This window comes from Camellia sinensis, chromosome 10 (genome assembly GCF_055761805.1).
Source record: "Camellia sinensis isolate YWXY chromosome 10, ASM5576180v1, whole genome shotgun sequence".
NCBI lineage: Eukaryota > Viridiplantae > Streptophyta > Magnoliopsida > Ericales > Theaceae > Camellia > Camellia sinensis.
The window spans coordinates 16,616,076-16,633,650 of NC_138970.1; positions in this window are offsets into that span (position 1 = coordinate 16,616,076).

The following is a 17,575-nucleotide window of genomic DNA, read 5'->3' on the forward strand; positions in this document are numbered from 1 at the left end:
ACTACAATGCAGAAAGGATGTAAGAGAATTATACAATTCTCGATACGTCTCACTCGGAGGATACAATACCTGTGCGGCTCGTCTGGTTGCACCAACCTCAAATGAACCGTACATACAATATCGTGCCTGTAAAGAAAACAAACTTAACAGGTACAATACTATTAGCAACATGCATGACAATGCAAAAATGGATGCAAAATGATATGCAATATATACAAAACAATGTATAAATAATGCAAAAAAGATGCAATGTAATTGAAACAATGCAAACTATATGCAAGGCAATTGAATCATGATCCAATCACGAGTGGTTCGAAACCACACCTATGTCAAATAGATTGATGGAGGTAACAAGTCTGTCTACCATAGAACGGTCAACTGAACTATGAGCATTGTAGACAGACGCAAGAACAAGTATTGGGTGGAATGACACAAGTGGGGAAACGACCCGCTGGGGAAAGGACTACAATCCTAATGCTGGATGCAAAAATTACACTACAATGTAATATATATGGATATGCTAGGAAGATGGCAAATGGATATGGCACGCGGGCCAAACCAAATCTTGCTTAGGAAAGGCATGTACGCATACAGGCCATGTTTAACATAGAACGGTCTACTGAACTATGCTTCGACACGAGAAGTATGGGCACATACCAGACCAAGCTCAACATGGAAAGGCGCAAGCCATAGATGGAAGGTGATGCAATGAATGCATGCAAACTACAATGCAATGGAAATGGCACGCGGGCCAAACCAAATCTCGCCTAGGAAAGGCATGTACGCATACGAGCCGCGGCTAACATAGAACGGTCCACTGAACTATGCTTCGACGTGAAAAGTATGGGCACACACCAAACCAAGCTCAATCATGGAAAGGCGCAAGCCACAAATGGAAGGTGATGCAATGAATGCATGCGACCTACAATGCGATGGAAATGGCACGCGGGCCAAACCAAATCTTGCCTAGGAGTGGCATGTACGCAAACAAGCCGCGGCTAACATAGAATGGTCCACTGAACTATGTTTCGACGTAAAAAGTATGGGCACATACCAAACCAAGCTCAACATGGAAAGGCGCAAGCCATAGATAGAAGGCGATGCAATGAATGCATGCGACCTACGATGCAATGTCTATATTATATCGTAACGATGCATGACAATGCAACTATATATTTTATGAAATGCAAAGGTTTGAAGTGCGCGACAACGCGCGGCTTTTGATACGCATGACAATGCAAGCGAACTGTGCACATCAATGTGCCAAAGGTCTTACACCTTCCAAGGATTTAAGGTCTCCTAGACCGTGAAATACCTGTCCGATTCGTTTGGTTGCACCAGCTTCAAATGAACCGTATATACAATATCGTGCCTGCAAAGAAAACAAACTATACAGGTACAATATTGTTAGCAATATGCATAGTAGTGTACTCAAAATGCGTGACAGCGCAAAGCAAGTGGGGAGCATAACAATGCTGTGAAAATACAAACATGTAAGGGGAACATGCGGTCTACGTAGGCAACGAAATTGATCATAAGCATGCGGTCAACGCAGATAATAAAATGATTAAATTATGCGGTCTACCCAAGCAATACATGCGGTCTACGCAAGTAATGGATTAAGAGTAGTCATGCGATCTACGCAAAAAATACATGCGGTCTACGCAAGTAATGAAATTAATATGCGGTCTACGCAAACAATACATGCGGTCTACGCAGGTAATGATATTGAACAATCATGCGGTCTACGCAGATAATGAAATTAACAAACATGCGGTCTACGCAAGCAAAACATGCGGTCTACGTAGGTAAAGAAATTGAACAATAATGCGGTCGACGCAAGGAAAGAAATTGAAACAATTATGCGGTCTACGCAAGCAATACATGCGGTCTACGTAGGTAAAGAAATTGAGCAATGATGCGGTCTACGCAAGGAAAGAAATTGAACAATTATACGGTCTACGTAAGCAATACATGCGGTCTACGCAGGTAAAGAAATTGAGCAATGATGCGATCTACGCAAGGAAAGAAATTGAACAATTATGCGGCCTACGCAAGCAATACATACGGTCTACGCAGGTAAAGAAATTGAGCAATTATGCGGTCTACGCAAGGAAAGAAATTGAACAATTATGCGGTCTACGCAAGCAATACATGCGATCTACGCAGGTAAAGAAATTGAGCAATTATGCGGTCTACGCAAGGAAAGAAATTGAACAATTATGCGGTCTACGCAAGCAATACATGCGGTCTACGCATGTAAAGAAATTGAGCAATCATGCGGTCTACGCAAGGAAAGAAATTGAACAATTATGCGGCCTACGCAAGCAATACATGCGGTCTACGCAGGTAAAGAAATTGAGCAATTATGCGGTCTACGCAAGGAAAGAAATTGAACAATTATGCGGTCTACGCAAGCAATACATGCGGTCTACGCAGGTAAAGAAATTGAGCAATCATGCGGTCTACGCAAGGAAAGAAATTGAACAATTATGCGGTCTACGCAAGCAATACATGCGGTCTACGCAGGTAAAGAAATTGAGCAATCATGCGGTCTACGCAAGCAATACATGCGGTCTACGCAGGTAAAGAAATTGAGCAATTATGCGGTCTACGCAAGCAATACATGTGGTCTACGCAGGTAAAGAAATTGACAAACATGCGGTCTACGCAAGGAATGAAATTAGCATGCGGTCTACGCAAGTAGTGAAATGATTACAAACATGCGGTCTACGCAAGTAATGTAATTAACGTGCGGTCTACGTAAGGAAGTGAAATAGATTACAAACATGCGGTCTACGCAGGTAATGTAATTAAGATGCGGTCTACGCAAGGAACGAAATGATTACAAACATGCGGTCTACGCAGGTAATGTAATTAACGTGCGGTCTACGCAAGGAATGAAATGATTACAAACATGCGGTCTACGCAGGTAATGTAATTAACATGCGGTCTACGCAAGTAAAGAAATAGATTACAAACATGCGGTCTACGCAGGTAATGTAATTAACATGCGGTCTACGCAAGTAAAGAAATAGATTACAAACATGCGGTCTACGCAGGTAATGTAATAACGTGCGGTCTACGCAAGGAATGAATGCGAAATGTTACGCAATCTATACAAATCAATGTATAAGCAATGCAAATGAGGCACGCATGCCAATGAAAATGAAGCACTCGTGCTAATGAGAATGAGGCACACGTGCCGATGCAAAACGAGGCACACGTGCCGATGTGAAACGAGGCACACATGTCGATGCGAAATGAGGCAAATGAGACACGCATGCCTCATAAGGTGCAAAATGATACAAAGTGTGACACGCATGCCACATGGAATGTAAAGCGATGCTAAGTGCGACACGCATGCCACACAGAATGTGAATGGACTTAAATGCGCAACAACGCACGTGTTTCGAAATGCATGATAATGCAATGGTAAAGGAATGCACGACAACGCGAACGATGCGCGAGGCGACGAATGCACTGAAATGCATGACAATGCTCGTAATAAAAATGCAATGGCAATTCATGAGGGATGTGCATGACGATGCAAGGGGTGCGTGTTACAACGCATGTAGTATGTGCATAACAATGCAACTGTGAGGCGCGTAACAGCGCGATGTAATGCACCAAAATAGTGCGATGAACGCGTGCCACGCACACGGGCCAACCTTTTGGGTCTTGTAAGAGGCAAAAAGGATACCAAAGGATACAACATTGCACGAGTTGGAGTGCTACGCACGGCAGACGCGATCCGAGGTCAAAACGGAGGCCGGTTGAGCATCGAAGATACACTTTCTTGCACTTTCTTGAGCTATGAAGACCAACATCTGCTCACATGGCCTAAACAAGGTTGTGGGAACACCACCGTCCGAGAGGGGAGGCCACCGGCTGCAAAATAACTCCATCGGCACAAAATACTGCCGGCCGGCACAAAATATTGCCGATCGGCAAAAAGTTGCTGAGTCGGGGCAGATTCGACTTTTCACCCTGGGTGTTTTAAAATAGGGTTTCAAACCCTAATTCCTCACTTTCCCACCACCGAAAACTCTCACCCTCTCTCTCTAGAGCATTTTTCTCTCCCCGTTTCTCCGTTTCTTCGCGTTCTACGCCCGTTTCGTCGTCGGATTCGTGATTTTCTTCGCGTTTCGGACATTTTCAACCGATCACATCTTTGTTTCGGTGCCTCGTTTGGCGTTCCCGCCTTTTCGGGGTTTGTTCCCCTTGCTTTCCTCTTCATTCTCGTGCCTTTTCACATTTCGGCCTTTCCGGCCATTTTCGACCTTCTCGGGAGTTGACTTTCCGGTTGACTCTTCGTATTCCGGCTCGGTTTTCCTTCCTCCAGCCATTTTCTCATTACTCTTGACATGGCGGATGACATTCCACGTGGCGGGACTCCCCCGGACCACGAGATGGATCCCGGGGTCGAGCTCTTACCGTTGAGCGAGCGCCCGTTCGACCCGGCGACCTACCGACCGGCGATCCATGTTCTGCCCCCCGACGGCCTACACCAGTTCCGGAGCTTTGAGAGGCACGTGGCGCCCGAGCTATTGCTGCGCGAGCCTACCTCCCACCTGTCCTTCTGCGCCTCCGAGGTAACTCTCTTTCCTCAACTTTACTTTTCGCAATGTAGGATACAAAAACTATCATAGCTAGTTGTACTCTTTAACTGCTGAAATCTGATATACTGTAGACTGTAGTTGACTGTAAACATACATACAACTGATATCTGTTTGAGACTGGCACATGCACACACACTGCACTAACCCCGAATCACTCAAACACACGGCGCACACTGTATTTCACTGCAAACACACCGGTACCCGGTGTTTGTCTGAATCTGCTAAATTTGCACACATGCTATATCTGTTTTGAACCCCCCCAACATGTTGACGCATCACACACTGTAGTTCACTATAAGCACACCAGCACCCGGTATTTACCAAAATCTGTCAAACTTGCACGCATGCTACACCTGCTTTGAACCACCCAAACATGCTGACGCATCACACACTGTAGTTCACTGTAAGCACACCAGCACCCGGTATTTGTCAAAATCTGACAAACTTACAAACATGCTATACCTACTTTTTCAAAACCGCATTTTGAATGTTGTCTTGCAATTGTTATTTTCTGTTTACAGGAGGATTCCCATACCATCCGCGGGTATGGGAACACTGGCGCTCGAGAGTGGTACGACGAGCTCCCTGACGCAGTCCGGTGTATAGTGGACCGAGCGGGCTTCGGCGCCTTCTGCCAAGGACTCTCCAGGCTTTCCACCTGCAGACCTCTCCTTGCCGCTCTGGCGGAGAGGTGGTGGGACACCATCGATTCGTTTCACTACTCCACTGCAGGGGACATGACGATGATCCCTTACGATTTCACGATGCTCACTGGCATCGGGGTAGGGGGTGATCCGATCCCATTTGATATCGACATGGATGAGTGGACCGCCGCTCAGGTCCATCTACTGGGGGAGGCCCCACCTCTTACTCGTCCGGGCTTCGTCCGATACTCCTGGTTTGAGGTGCAGTTTCGGGTTCAGCCCGCGTTGGAGGAGGAGGCACAGATGACTCAGGAGGACGTGGAGAGGTATGCTCGCAGCTTCCTCATGTTCTTGTTCGGGACGACCATCTTCGCCGACCGGGCGAACACCGTGCCTCTCTGCCTTCTCAGCGCACTGGTGGACGTCCGGGACATTTTGTACTATGATTGGGGTGGCGCCGCTCTAGCCACCCTCTATGGATACATGAGCTCGGCTTCCCGCGGCAGCGGCCAGCTGCTTGGAGGTTATTGGCGGGCTTGGGAGGTACATTTCTTTCTCCGCTTTTCATTTCTACCCTGTATTTTCTGTACTCTGTACACCGCACACACTGTAGTCTGCTCCATACTCGCTGTATACTGTACACACGGCACACACATACATTCTGCTTTACACTGACTGTACACTGCTCACACTGTACACTGTACACAACACACTACACAACACACGGCTCTGCCATTTCTGCTTTATTCTGTATTCTACTTTATCTGATAAATGCACTGGTATTTATCTTGTAGTTGTGGGTTTACGCCTACTTTCCTAGGCTCGCTCCCGTACCAGTCACAGAGACTCCTCTGGTCGTCCCCTTTTCACGCCGCTTTGACGGGAGATGCACCCGGCGGCCACGAGAGACATTCGGCTTTTTCCGCCGATACTTCGACACCATTACCCCTGCTGAGGTATGTTTTACTTGTAGTTCATTTAAGCTTCGCCTTTCCACTACATATTTCAAAAACAGTAGATAACAAACTGTCTGTCACTTTCAGATCACTTGGCGACCGTGGGCTCCGTTGCCGGCGGTGATGCGGGATCGGTTTGCTGGTGCGGAGGAGACCTCGCGTTTCCGGATCCTGCTGGAGGGCCCGGTCTGTCGGGCTTGGTACCTGGGCGAGCGTTTCCTACGCCAGACCCTAGGGTTACCTGAGCAGATAGTCTCGGTTCACCCTCCTGCGGACATGAGGGAGACCGAGAGGCTCACGACCGAGCAGATGGACAATTACACCGTTGGCTGGGAGGAGGCCGGCTTCAGAGGCATCGGCAACTACCGAGAGTATGTGCTGACGTACCTCATGCGACCTCTGAGCGGCGGCCGTCGAGCAGAGGGATCCAGGCCGGTGGCGCCAGCGGCTGGGACGAGAGCTGGAGCTGGAGTAGGGGCTGCGAGGAGGGCCCGAGTCTGTGGCAGGGGCGGAGTTCAGGGAGGACGGGGAGCTGGCTGGCCCGCCCTGCCTGCTGCATTGACTTTCCGGGGGCAGGGTGGGGCGACCTATCAGATCCCCTTCGCCCCTCCACCAGCTGGTCATGAGTTCATCGACGTCCCCGACTTACCACCGGTATGTATTACTGCATTTTGTACAGTCATTTCATTTCAGTTTATTTGATATTCCACAGAATATTGATGCATCTGATACTTTTGCAGGCTTCTTCTGAGTACACCCGTCAGTCGTTGGCGATGAATGCCTCGATGATGGGGATGCTTCAGTGGACTTTTGATCTCCTGGCCCTCTATAGCATCCCGGTATGTTCTTCTGACACTGGCCTCAAACCATTCACACACTGCTTCACATAATCTGATGCACGGCACAACACCTGATACACTGATCTCACAGTATCTGATACACTGCATACACTGCATTCTGCACTGTACTCTACACTGATAAACTGCTCATGGCATTTATACACTGTACTCATACACTGCATTCTGCACCGATAAACTGCTCACGACATTCTCACACTATACTCATACACAGCATTCTGCACTGATAAACTGTCCACAGTATACTGATGCATTTCCCTTTTATGTACTTTTTCAGCCTCCTTTCCAGATTCCCATGGCAGGCGGCGCTCCAGCTGGACCTTCTGTCCCGGCTCGAGGGAGAGATAAGGAGGGTAGAGCATTCCCCTGCACGAAGGCGGGGCGCACTCATGTCGAGAGTAGCTCGCGAGCTCCAGTCCCGGATGATGATGACGACGAGGAGTCAGAAGCGGAGGCAGAGGCGGAGTCAGAGTCATCAGAGGAGGAGACCGGAGGAGGCACTAGCTCGGGCTCCGACGACGATGCTGATGATGCTCCTGGACCCTCGTCCAGGAAGAGGACTAGGACAGACTGATGCCCCCCCCCGGAGTGCTTGACATGGACACAGATTTTTGCTATTTGTTTTTCTTCTTTCTTTGTACTTTTCCTTTTGTTGGTAGTTAGATTACCTTGTACTGCCGCAGGCAGATTTTTGTTTCCAAAACTTGTACATTCGAAAAGATGATGAAATGAAACAGGCTTTTTATCTGAAAAAGTGTTTACATCCATACGTCTTTACCTTTCATACTTTGCATCACATTACACCATATTACACCTTAATGTAAATGAAATTGATTGGTTGTCTGAAAATTGAACACCTGCAATGTAATAATCAGATAACTGAACAACCAATAGCAAAATAACCTAAGCAACCCACTGCCTGATTCTGGACACACGACCCTTACTCTGTTGGGGATTAAGCCTCATACAGCCCATAACACAGCATTCAGTTCATTCTGCACACAGCAAATCCCGAATAAACAGCCTAATCTGACAAGGCAGACTATGGAGGTGAAACCAGTCGGAGTTGGAACACAATCGGATGTAGAGAATGGCACAACATTCTGAGCATGAACGATTAATTTGAAATTAAATAAGGCGTTTTTCAAACCGGGGTATCGAGCCTACAACTGAACACAGCGGGGAGGACTCAAACAAAAGGGGTACACGACCTAAACACAACGAGACACGCTCGAAAGACTAAAACGAAGGTTGAGATAAACAAAAGACACGTCATACAAACGCGTCGACGACGACGGGGACCTCAGATCACGAGGAGCCAGTTTCTTTGGGCACTGTTTCCCACCCTTTTCTCATTTGTGATTCTCACATCACTCTGGCACTCAAGCCCGGTTTTTCTCTCAAAAACCTTTTTTCTCGCTTTTTCTCTCAACTTACACCTCTCTATTCTTTATTCTCTCATTTTTCGTCCCTCCCCAAGGTGATTAATGAATGAATAGAAAGTTGGGGGTTCACGCCCGATGCCGTTAGCTCACAGCTATTTCTTCTGATGGGTGGAGTGCCCTCCTGGCAAGTACGTCGATGACGGGGGAAAGACAGAACGCCTGACTCAACCGTGCCCCTAGTTCATCGCTTTGACCATTTGTTGTTTTGGTTTTCTGCTAAAACAGTTTTGACCAAAATGAGAGTCGGATTAACGTACTTGTTCGATTTTTGATTTGAAAACCATGCAGGTCAGGCTGTGAGCACTGAAAATTTTCCTTTTGGGGTCCAAGAAAATGGTCCAGTTTTGGAAAACGAAATAGTTTTTTGGGGAAAATAGTCAACCTCAGTAAAAATTTTCAAAAACTATTTTTGCAAACAGCTGATGCTCAACGAGCATGGAACTTACTTTTTGACATGCGCAACCTCGGATCGGAGGCAATGGAAAATTGCCCCTAGTTTGAAGAACGCCGCACGGCAACGGAAAGTTGCCCCTGGTTTGAATGGCGGCTTATGACGACTCGTGGCAATGGAAAGTTGCCCCTTGTTTGGATGGCGCCGTAGCAGTCCGCAGACAGTCTTCATTGGTGGTGGTCGAACTCTTGGACACAGAGATGACGAAGACGGTCATAACAGATATATGGACACAATCACCTTGGAAGGCATTGGCGACTAGACTTTGGGATGAAGTCCAAACCATTGCATGGACTGGGACGCTATGAAAGCGTTGGGGGCTGGACTTCATGATGAAGTTGCCTACGTATCCCAAACATGGGAATCAAGCCTTACGTAGTTCCGGTTAAGGTACACTCGAGTATTTAACCTCTCCTTTTTCAGGCTCTAATTTTTGCCAAGCTGCCCGATGCGGGTTTTCGACCTTACGAGCATCTTTTCATTTTCTTTTTTTTCTTTTTCTTTTCTTTCTTGTATTTTTTTCTTTTCTTTTCTTTTCTTTCTTTTTCTTGCTATTTTTGTATTTTTTGTATTTTTCTCTTGCTCTAACTTTTGCCTGGGTCGCCCTTCCGGGTTTTCGGCCCAGCGAGCCTCTCAAAGGGTAAAAGTGTAGCAAGTCCATGCCAAATGGTTTATAAAGTTGAAGCCTCTCTGTATCTAGGAGAACGACTGTTGCAATGATTTGCTGAAGAATCCGTCCCGGTAGCTTCACGAGCTTCTTTCGGCGAGATCTATTCCTTCTGATTCGGCTTTGGTGCCTCTTGTTCGAGGGCTGCTTCTGATATGGCCATATAGACCTTACATGGCGTTTGACCGTTGAACTTTCTGAACGGGTTCAAGGTTCGAAACGGATGGGTTGAATCTTGAGGCTGAGAGCGATCCTAGGCTGCAGAATCTCAAGAGCGGTTCCACACAGGTCTTCACAGGGCCGTGTAAAACATTTGTTTGTGAAAGTTTTTAAGAAAGCGACGAATCGCTCGTGTCGAAGATAGTGTGGAACCAATCTAGATCAAGCCAGGGTCCTTCCCAGTACTCACGCTGACAAGCAGGGTTTCATTCATTAAAAGATTTGGCATGCTTTTCTTTCTCTCAAAATGATCAAAATTTTGCAAAACCCGAGGAATTCCTTTCTCTTCGTTTTTATCACCACAGTGTTAAAAAGGAGGTTTTGAAAAACTTAGGCTAATGCAACTAGTTTGGCGCACAGGACAGCAGGCGAGATGTACTGTCGGCCCATTCGAATCCTCTGGCACAATTAACTTATACTGGAAGCAAGCATGAAAATGAGATGGCCGCGGCTGTTTCATTCAGATATGTTGGTGTAACTGGCCCCTTGGCAGAAACAAATTCAAAAAACAAAAACAGGTATTTACAAAACAAAATGGTGTTCAGGACAACAACCCCAGAATCACCTGGTATTCTATACAAAGAGGACTGACTCGATACAACAAGACAGACCCTTAAGCAAAAAGACTGACTCAAAACAAAGAGACATACTCAAAACAAAAGACTGACTCGATACGCAAGCCAGAATTTACAAAACTCGGTTTCACCGATGCTCAAAAATGCGTGCCAGACGCTACATCCAAAATATACCGAATATCGCCCGCAGGCGGTTCGCTTTCTGACTACATACTCGCAGTATCTGAGCCCTCAAAATCCAACAACTGGGTGGTAACGGACTTGGCTGAGGTGGGCGGGAGGATAACCTTGTTATCAATCAAATCTTGCACCTCATGACGGAGGTGGGAGCAATTGTCGGTAGGATGGCCTGTCTGCTGGTGGTACGCGCAGTACTGAGCAGCATCATGCGTGGCTGGGAGATTCTTTGGGAGTAGCTGAGGCTCCAAGGGTTTAAGGTGCCCTTTCTCGGCGAGGATTTGGAGTGCCTTGGACAGAGGCATGTACAGAGCATGAAAGGCCCTGCGCCCTCGGGGCAGGTACTTCGGAGTCTGAGCACTTTTACTAGCCGCACAGGCGAAAGGGTCGGCAGGTGCCACCTTGGCTTTCTGATCTTTCCTGGGTGCAGGGGCGGGAATAGAAGGAACTGTTCTGGCATGACGGGGCCTATCCCGATTTTCCGACTGACTCGAACTACCCTCAGGTGGAGTGGGGAAAGCATCCTCCACAGTTTTTGCCACAACTGCGGATATCTGCTGCTTGTTCATCCCCCCGGCTTTCAAAGCCTCGACTGCCCACAGCAGTTGTTCCATAGGATCGGCATCTGCCTTCATTTTGCCTTTTCCTCTGGCCTCAGCCTGATCAAGGGTTTGGGTTGATGTCGGCATGTCATTGCCATAGCTGGAGGCCATCTCCGGTTGGCTAAGTTCGATCACAATTCACCCCAACAACGGGGGCTCCTGGGGTACAAAACTCCCGGCATATGGCGCAGCTGGAGGTGACGCTGACATTCCGTAGGCAAGATCCGCCACGGACCTCTGGAGATCACCTATCATCCCCATTAGTTCAAAGGTGGTGGGCTCACGAGCCTGATACAACTGGGGGGCCCAGACCGGGTGCACAACAGGCGTCCTGGGTGGATGTGGCATATCCATGTTGGTCTCACTTTGCAGAGTGATCCCTTGATCTAATGCAGCTGTCATAACCACTAACTCTTCTGAATTTTGCGTCGTCATAGATCTTGCCTCAGCAAGGGGGAACACTGGCTATTCTGTATCACCTCTCCGACTCTCTAAACTGAAAGGAAAAACAGACAGCATTTCAGCCCAAACTGATCAAACACGGGTGTAGCCAAACAACTGTACCCTACTACTGATCACTGTTCCTCAGAATCACTGTTCCCAAAACTGAACTGATACCCGCAGATAACTGATTCTCAACAACTGATTCTCAACAATGCTGTTTCTGGTGCCCTCGGGCCCGACATTCAAACTTGCAAACTGATATGTACTTTCCTGTAGAGATACACTCTAAAAGCACATAGCAAGTAAAGAGAGCCAAAATACCCCTAAGTTGGGGTAGGGTTTCCCTGTCCTATTTTGTCAGGAACTAGGGTTTCACTATGCACACAGCAGTTTCAAACAACCTAACATCGGGTGAGCAACCTGTCCTAACTTGGAATGGTCACTATGGATCCGAATATGCACTAGGTCGAATGGTCAAAAAGGGTGCCCCGGTAAAACCGGGGTTTGTGTTCCCATACTGTCAGAGCCCATAGCCGGTCAGCCTTATGGTCATGCCTTGACAAGACAAGCCTCTGGCAAACCGTTTAGGAATGGCAGATGGCAAACACTGTGTTCCTAGGCGCACCAATGCACATGCAATGCAAAGAAACACATAAGTGTAATCAAAACAGGATATCACGAGTTCGAGTCAAGCTCTCTAAATTCCCCAGCAGAGTCGCCAGAAACTGTAGACGCGCCCGCGGGCCTCATGCTACTACAGTTCGGACTCTCGATTTGTGTCACGGTTCTTAATCTTGAACCAAAGAGTCCAAATCTGGCAAATCGTTTTGAGAAACAGATTTTTGAAAAAGTAGTGCCAAACATGGACTGCTTTTCCAGATACAGAGTCGCCACCTAAATATTTTAAAATGGGAGAATTTAGGAAACCCTGACTCGGTGCCGAAGGCCACGTGTCCGTCATCACCAGAGTTGTCTCGGCTGGGGAGCTTGGGTACGATCGGGGAAGGTCAGCTATGAGCACCCCCTTTCGCCCGGTCCGAAGACCGGCCTCTACTAACCATGATATCCGATTTTGAAAACGTTATGTGTTCTTATTCCAGTTATTAGCCTAGAATTACTACGTTATGCGCACAGCAAACAAGTATAGACTAGATTGCCTAATTTGGGAATAAACATTGCATATCCGTTTGTTTTGAAAACGCTTTGGAATTTGCTACTCGCAAGTAGGCTAAAACACGGATTTCAATGAGTTTTTCCAACTCAAACAATCCAACCTTCACCCACAGGCATTCAAGCAATTTAGCACATAAGCATTTAGCCGCATGGTAAGCATACTGTCATGCTAACATTCACACGTATGCGAGATGCTAAAGCATAAATACTTACATCGTACTCCGTGCGAAAACAACAAAGTAGTTAGCAAACATGCGTGTCCTAGTTCATGTTAGATTGCCGAATGCAACACATACAGGATGCGATTAGATAGGCTCGGCTAACCTAAACATGGCCTGTGAAATGCGATCAACTATCACATATTCAAATTTGAATTGAAGTACAAATGCAGTTAGCGTGATGTACCGAGCCTAATGCATGCAATACAAATGCATAGATGCACGCATGCATAGCATGAGGTATGATAAATTAAATGTACCCTAATACTAACCAACAAAGCAGGTAAGTAAAAGGGAAAAAAGAAGTGGGGATTGGAAGACATACACACCACTCACGCACACTTATTACAGATTTTCCCTCGCTCGGAGGGACCAAATAAGTAATACAAATTAATTAACTACGCAAGCTAATTAAATATTACAAATTGCCTAATCAACTAAGCAAATTAACTTAAGCTAAGAAAACAGGAAATCGCCTCGGGAAATGCACCGCCATGCGTAGGCTGCCTCTGTTTTCCTTCCTTCACTCCTCTGGAGGCTGCCAAAACCTCAGGACTGCTTCCTTGGATGCTGGGAGACATCACCGGCTGCATGGAATTGCCACCGGCAGTGGCATGTGGCCACCGGCACAAAATAAAGCTGTCGGCAGAGAAATTATTGCCGGTCGGCAGAGTGCTCCTGCAGAATCTGCAAATGACAGCAACAGAGGGCAAGGCAAAGCATGGCAGCACAATTCAAGGCATATACGCACCAATCATGCCCCTTATCATGGTAATGACTCAAAGGGGCATGTGCCTCGATTCTCGGACCACCAATCACGCATTTCCATGCATGATGGCCCGAAGAACCAAGTATGCAACTTTCATGTCAAATGAAATGCAAACCATACAAACAAACTAAGGCCCAATTCCTATCACCAACTCAAGGAACAAGGCATGCATGCAAGATGCAATGCAACCTAGGCATACAAGCTAAGGATGCAATATGGCATGGCAAGGGACTTATGCAAGCATACAAGTAAACATGAGGCAATGCCCACTAATGTCAAGATGGTCTTAAACATGATTTAGGCAGCTCTAATAAGGCCCAAAACAGTAGCCAAAATGACCAAAACAAGGGGCCAAAACACATGCACGCATACATATGATTAAGGGCCAACACTTAGGCGCTAAATGGACAACCCTCAAGCACATTTGAAAGAGGCATTCATGGACAAATTAGCATGCATTATAAGCCTTGAAAACATGTAGGAAATGATGCCAAATTAACCTACTCATGTAAGCTATACATACAACGAGGCCCAAGGACCTAAAGTATGATCATATGACTCATGAAGCAAATGACCAAATTGGGTCAAAACAGTCCCAAATCATGCAAAAACAAGCCTCAAGAATCACTTAGATGGCATCCAAGTAACCTAATGCTAGAGGTATACATCATGGCACAAATATGAAGCATGGGGCATCAACTCTTGAAGCAACAAAAGGGCCACAAAATGCAAACATTTAGGCATGCTAAAAGGTCTGAAATGACATGGCGGATGGTCCCAAATCACCAAATCAATGCAAAGATGTCATGCTACACATGCACACGCTTAACGCCAACAAGCCGGAATGCAAAGGGGCTATACTAAGCATGCCAAATCCGACCCAAACAACTATGGACAGACCTAAAACATGGCAAAATATGAACAAAATCTTCACAAGACTAAGCCTAAAACATGCTTGAACAAAGGCTAACAACCTAAGGCATATTAAGGCAATAACATGGCATTACATGGTAGGAATGCTAAGCATGCATGGAGTACCAAAAGCAATTAAAAAAATCATGTTATATTATGGAAATATAAGCATGAAAAACAGTCTATACATGCTCAACACACACTCAAACATGGTCCTCTCTCAAGAGGCCAAAAATGGCCCATTACAAGGACAACAAGGGGAAGGGGTGGCCCTCCCCTTTTGGAGACTTCAAGGCACCATCTCCGCCACTGAAATCCCTCAAGATTTCAGTGGTGGAGAGGCCCAAACACCAAAGTCTCGAAACTCACTCAAAATAGCACAAAATGGGGCCTTTCAAGGCCTAGGAGGGGTTAAACACCTCCAAACCACAAAACACTCTTAATAAACAATCAAGAGGGCCTAAAAACAGAACTTTTTTGTGTTATACAATAAGCACAAAAATAGCTGTAAGATAGGTAGAAAATCAATGCAAAAATGGGGAATATAAAGTCAAAATTGTTACCCTTGAAGACTTTCTTCACAAATGATGAACCAGCTGGTTCTTCAAGCTCAAAACCACTCAAGAACACCAAGAACAACCTCTTAGAACCTCAGTAGCTAAAGGAAGGTGAAACACTATGTGTTTGTGTGCAATAGTAAGACACAAACACACTTTAACACACACAAGAGGGAAAAAGAGAGAGATAATGTGTATCAAACCCTAACCCTAGAACTCAAACCCTAACAATGGCTGTCTAAGCTATCTCAAGTGTCTCAAGTGTCTAACCCTAGCAACAAGAGAGAAGACCCTCTCTTATAGAAGCTTTTTTGTCTTGTAAAGCTTACAAGACAAGCTTCATAAGAGGGAGAACCCTCCATACACGTGTATGGAGGGGAGCAAAAGCAAGACAGCTGTCTTAAAATATCTGCAAAAGCAGATGCACAGTAGTCGGCCGGCCAAAAATGCCATTTTGGCCAAAAAGAGTGCCGACCGTCACTAAAAGATGCCGACCGGCAAACTATATTGCCGGTGGCAGCAAAAACCAGCTGGTGGGCTCTAGCCACTGCCGGTGGTGGGTGGGGATGGTCTACAAGCCCTACCCTGCCTCTCAAAGGCAAAACACAAGTGTTTGGTGTCAAACCAAGCACAAAACAGTCGAGTTCGGAGATCCTGAAGCAAGGCGCGTAGCCGAGACCTCCGGGAACTCCAAACGAACACAAACATGGATGATCACCGAGTGTTCAAACGGTGACGTCCAAGTCTTGAGGACGGTCAAAAATGGGGTGTCTACACCGTGCCATCCCAGGTCACAACACAAAGAAACGAAATGTTCATTTCCCAAATTATTCTCAACATTTATCCAGTGAATTTCAACCGTCACCCAATTATTTTTGTCACCCATCCGGTGACATCACAACACCTTTACCATACACATTTATAATAAGAACAAACAAAAACAATCCAGTGCATTTGAGGAGTAATAAAACATATACGACTTTCCAAAAATTGGGAGTTCTCATCCATTACAAACATCAGCACAAATAATCATTAATACACATTAACACCAGTGCACTCACAAAGTTTTACTTTCAAACACCTTAATTCCATCAAGGAAATTTCACAAATTCACATTAACCACATACATACACAAACAAACTCCATGTCTACTAGTACCACTTAAAGCACTATTTGGCCGTACCACCATTTATCTGAACCATAGCAATTCCCAAATTAACTAAATGTCAATTCACTTCAAATAGCATTCATTTAAAACTCATCGTAAATCGAACCAAATCAGACCAAACTAACCCAAATCAATCCTTACATCCTATAAAAGGAAGCAGCTACAAGGGTTCATCTCCTCTACGCAACTTAATCCAATTCACCAATTTTCTACTTTTACAATTCAAACATTGACATACTCACCAACACCAATTCCAAATCACACTAAACATTCATCACCCATACAACACCACTTACAAAGATTACAATCCACATTCCTTCTCAAGAACCACTCCTAGCATTTAACTATCAAGTTTCCTTCATTCCCATGAACTCTATACAAGCCTTAATCATGTCACTCAATACTTAAATACCACAAGCCCCTTTTCTCACCCTCGTCATCATGAAACCCAATTCTCATACTCCCTTTTTAAACCTTTCACAATATTCTGCATAACTCAAACTAACCTCATACCATCCTAAGATTTTGCCTCATCTCAACTATACTCCTTACAACTCTTATTATCTCAATAACATCTCACATCAATCGACCAAACTCTAACCCTTTTCTGAGACACCTACTCCTCCTGCCAAAATAAGAAACCAACCTAACATATAATCACATAGCGCGTAAACAAATTTTAAGCAACAAACCACATAATTGAGTCAAGTCTACAAGGACAATCACTTGCCCCAGAACTTCCAAGGAGCTCCCATAGGAAACCATGTTGATCAAACGCATTTCCAATGAGATCTCAAAGCAATTGAGCCGGCTACAAGCACCATCCAGGAAGCTTAACCCATGCTCACACAATGCAATACATAATGTCCCACACCTCCTATTTCCTACATGCAAATGTCCTCACCAAACAAAGCCAACCCATTGTTGTAAAAACCATTTCCCACGAGCTCCAAGTTTTCAAACCCGATTAGCTTTGATACCAAGTTGTCACGCCCCAATTTTAATTACTCAGAAACATTACCAAAAGCCTGTAAATTAGGTCAATTATTTATTTATTTATTTATTTTAATATCTATTACCCTTGAGTAACAGAAACATAATAGTACACGTTCTCTTTCA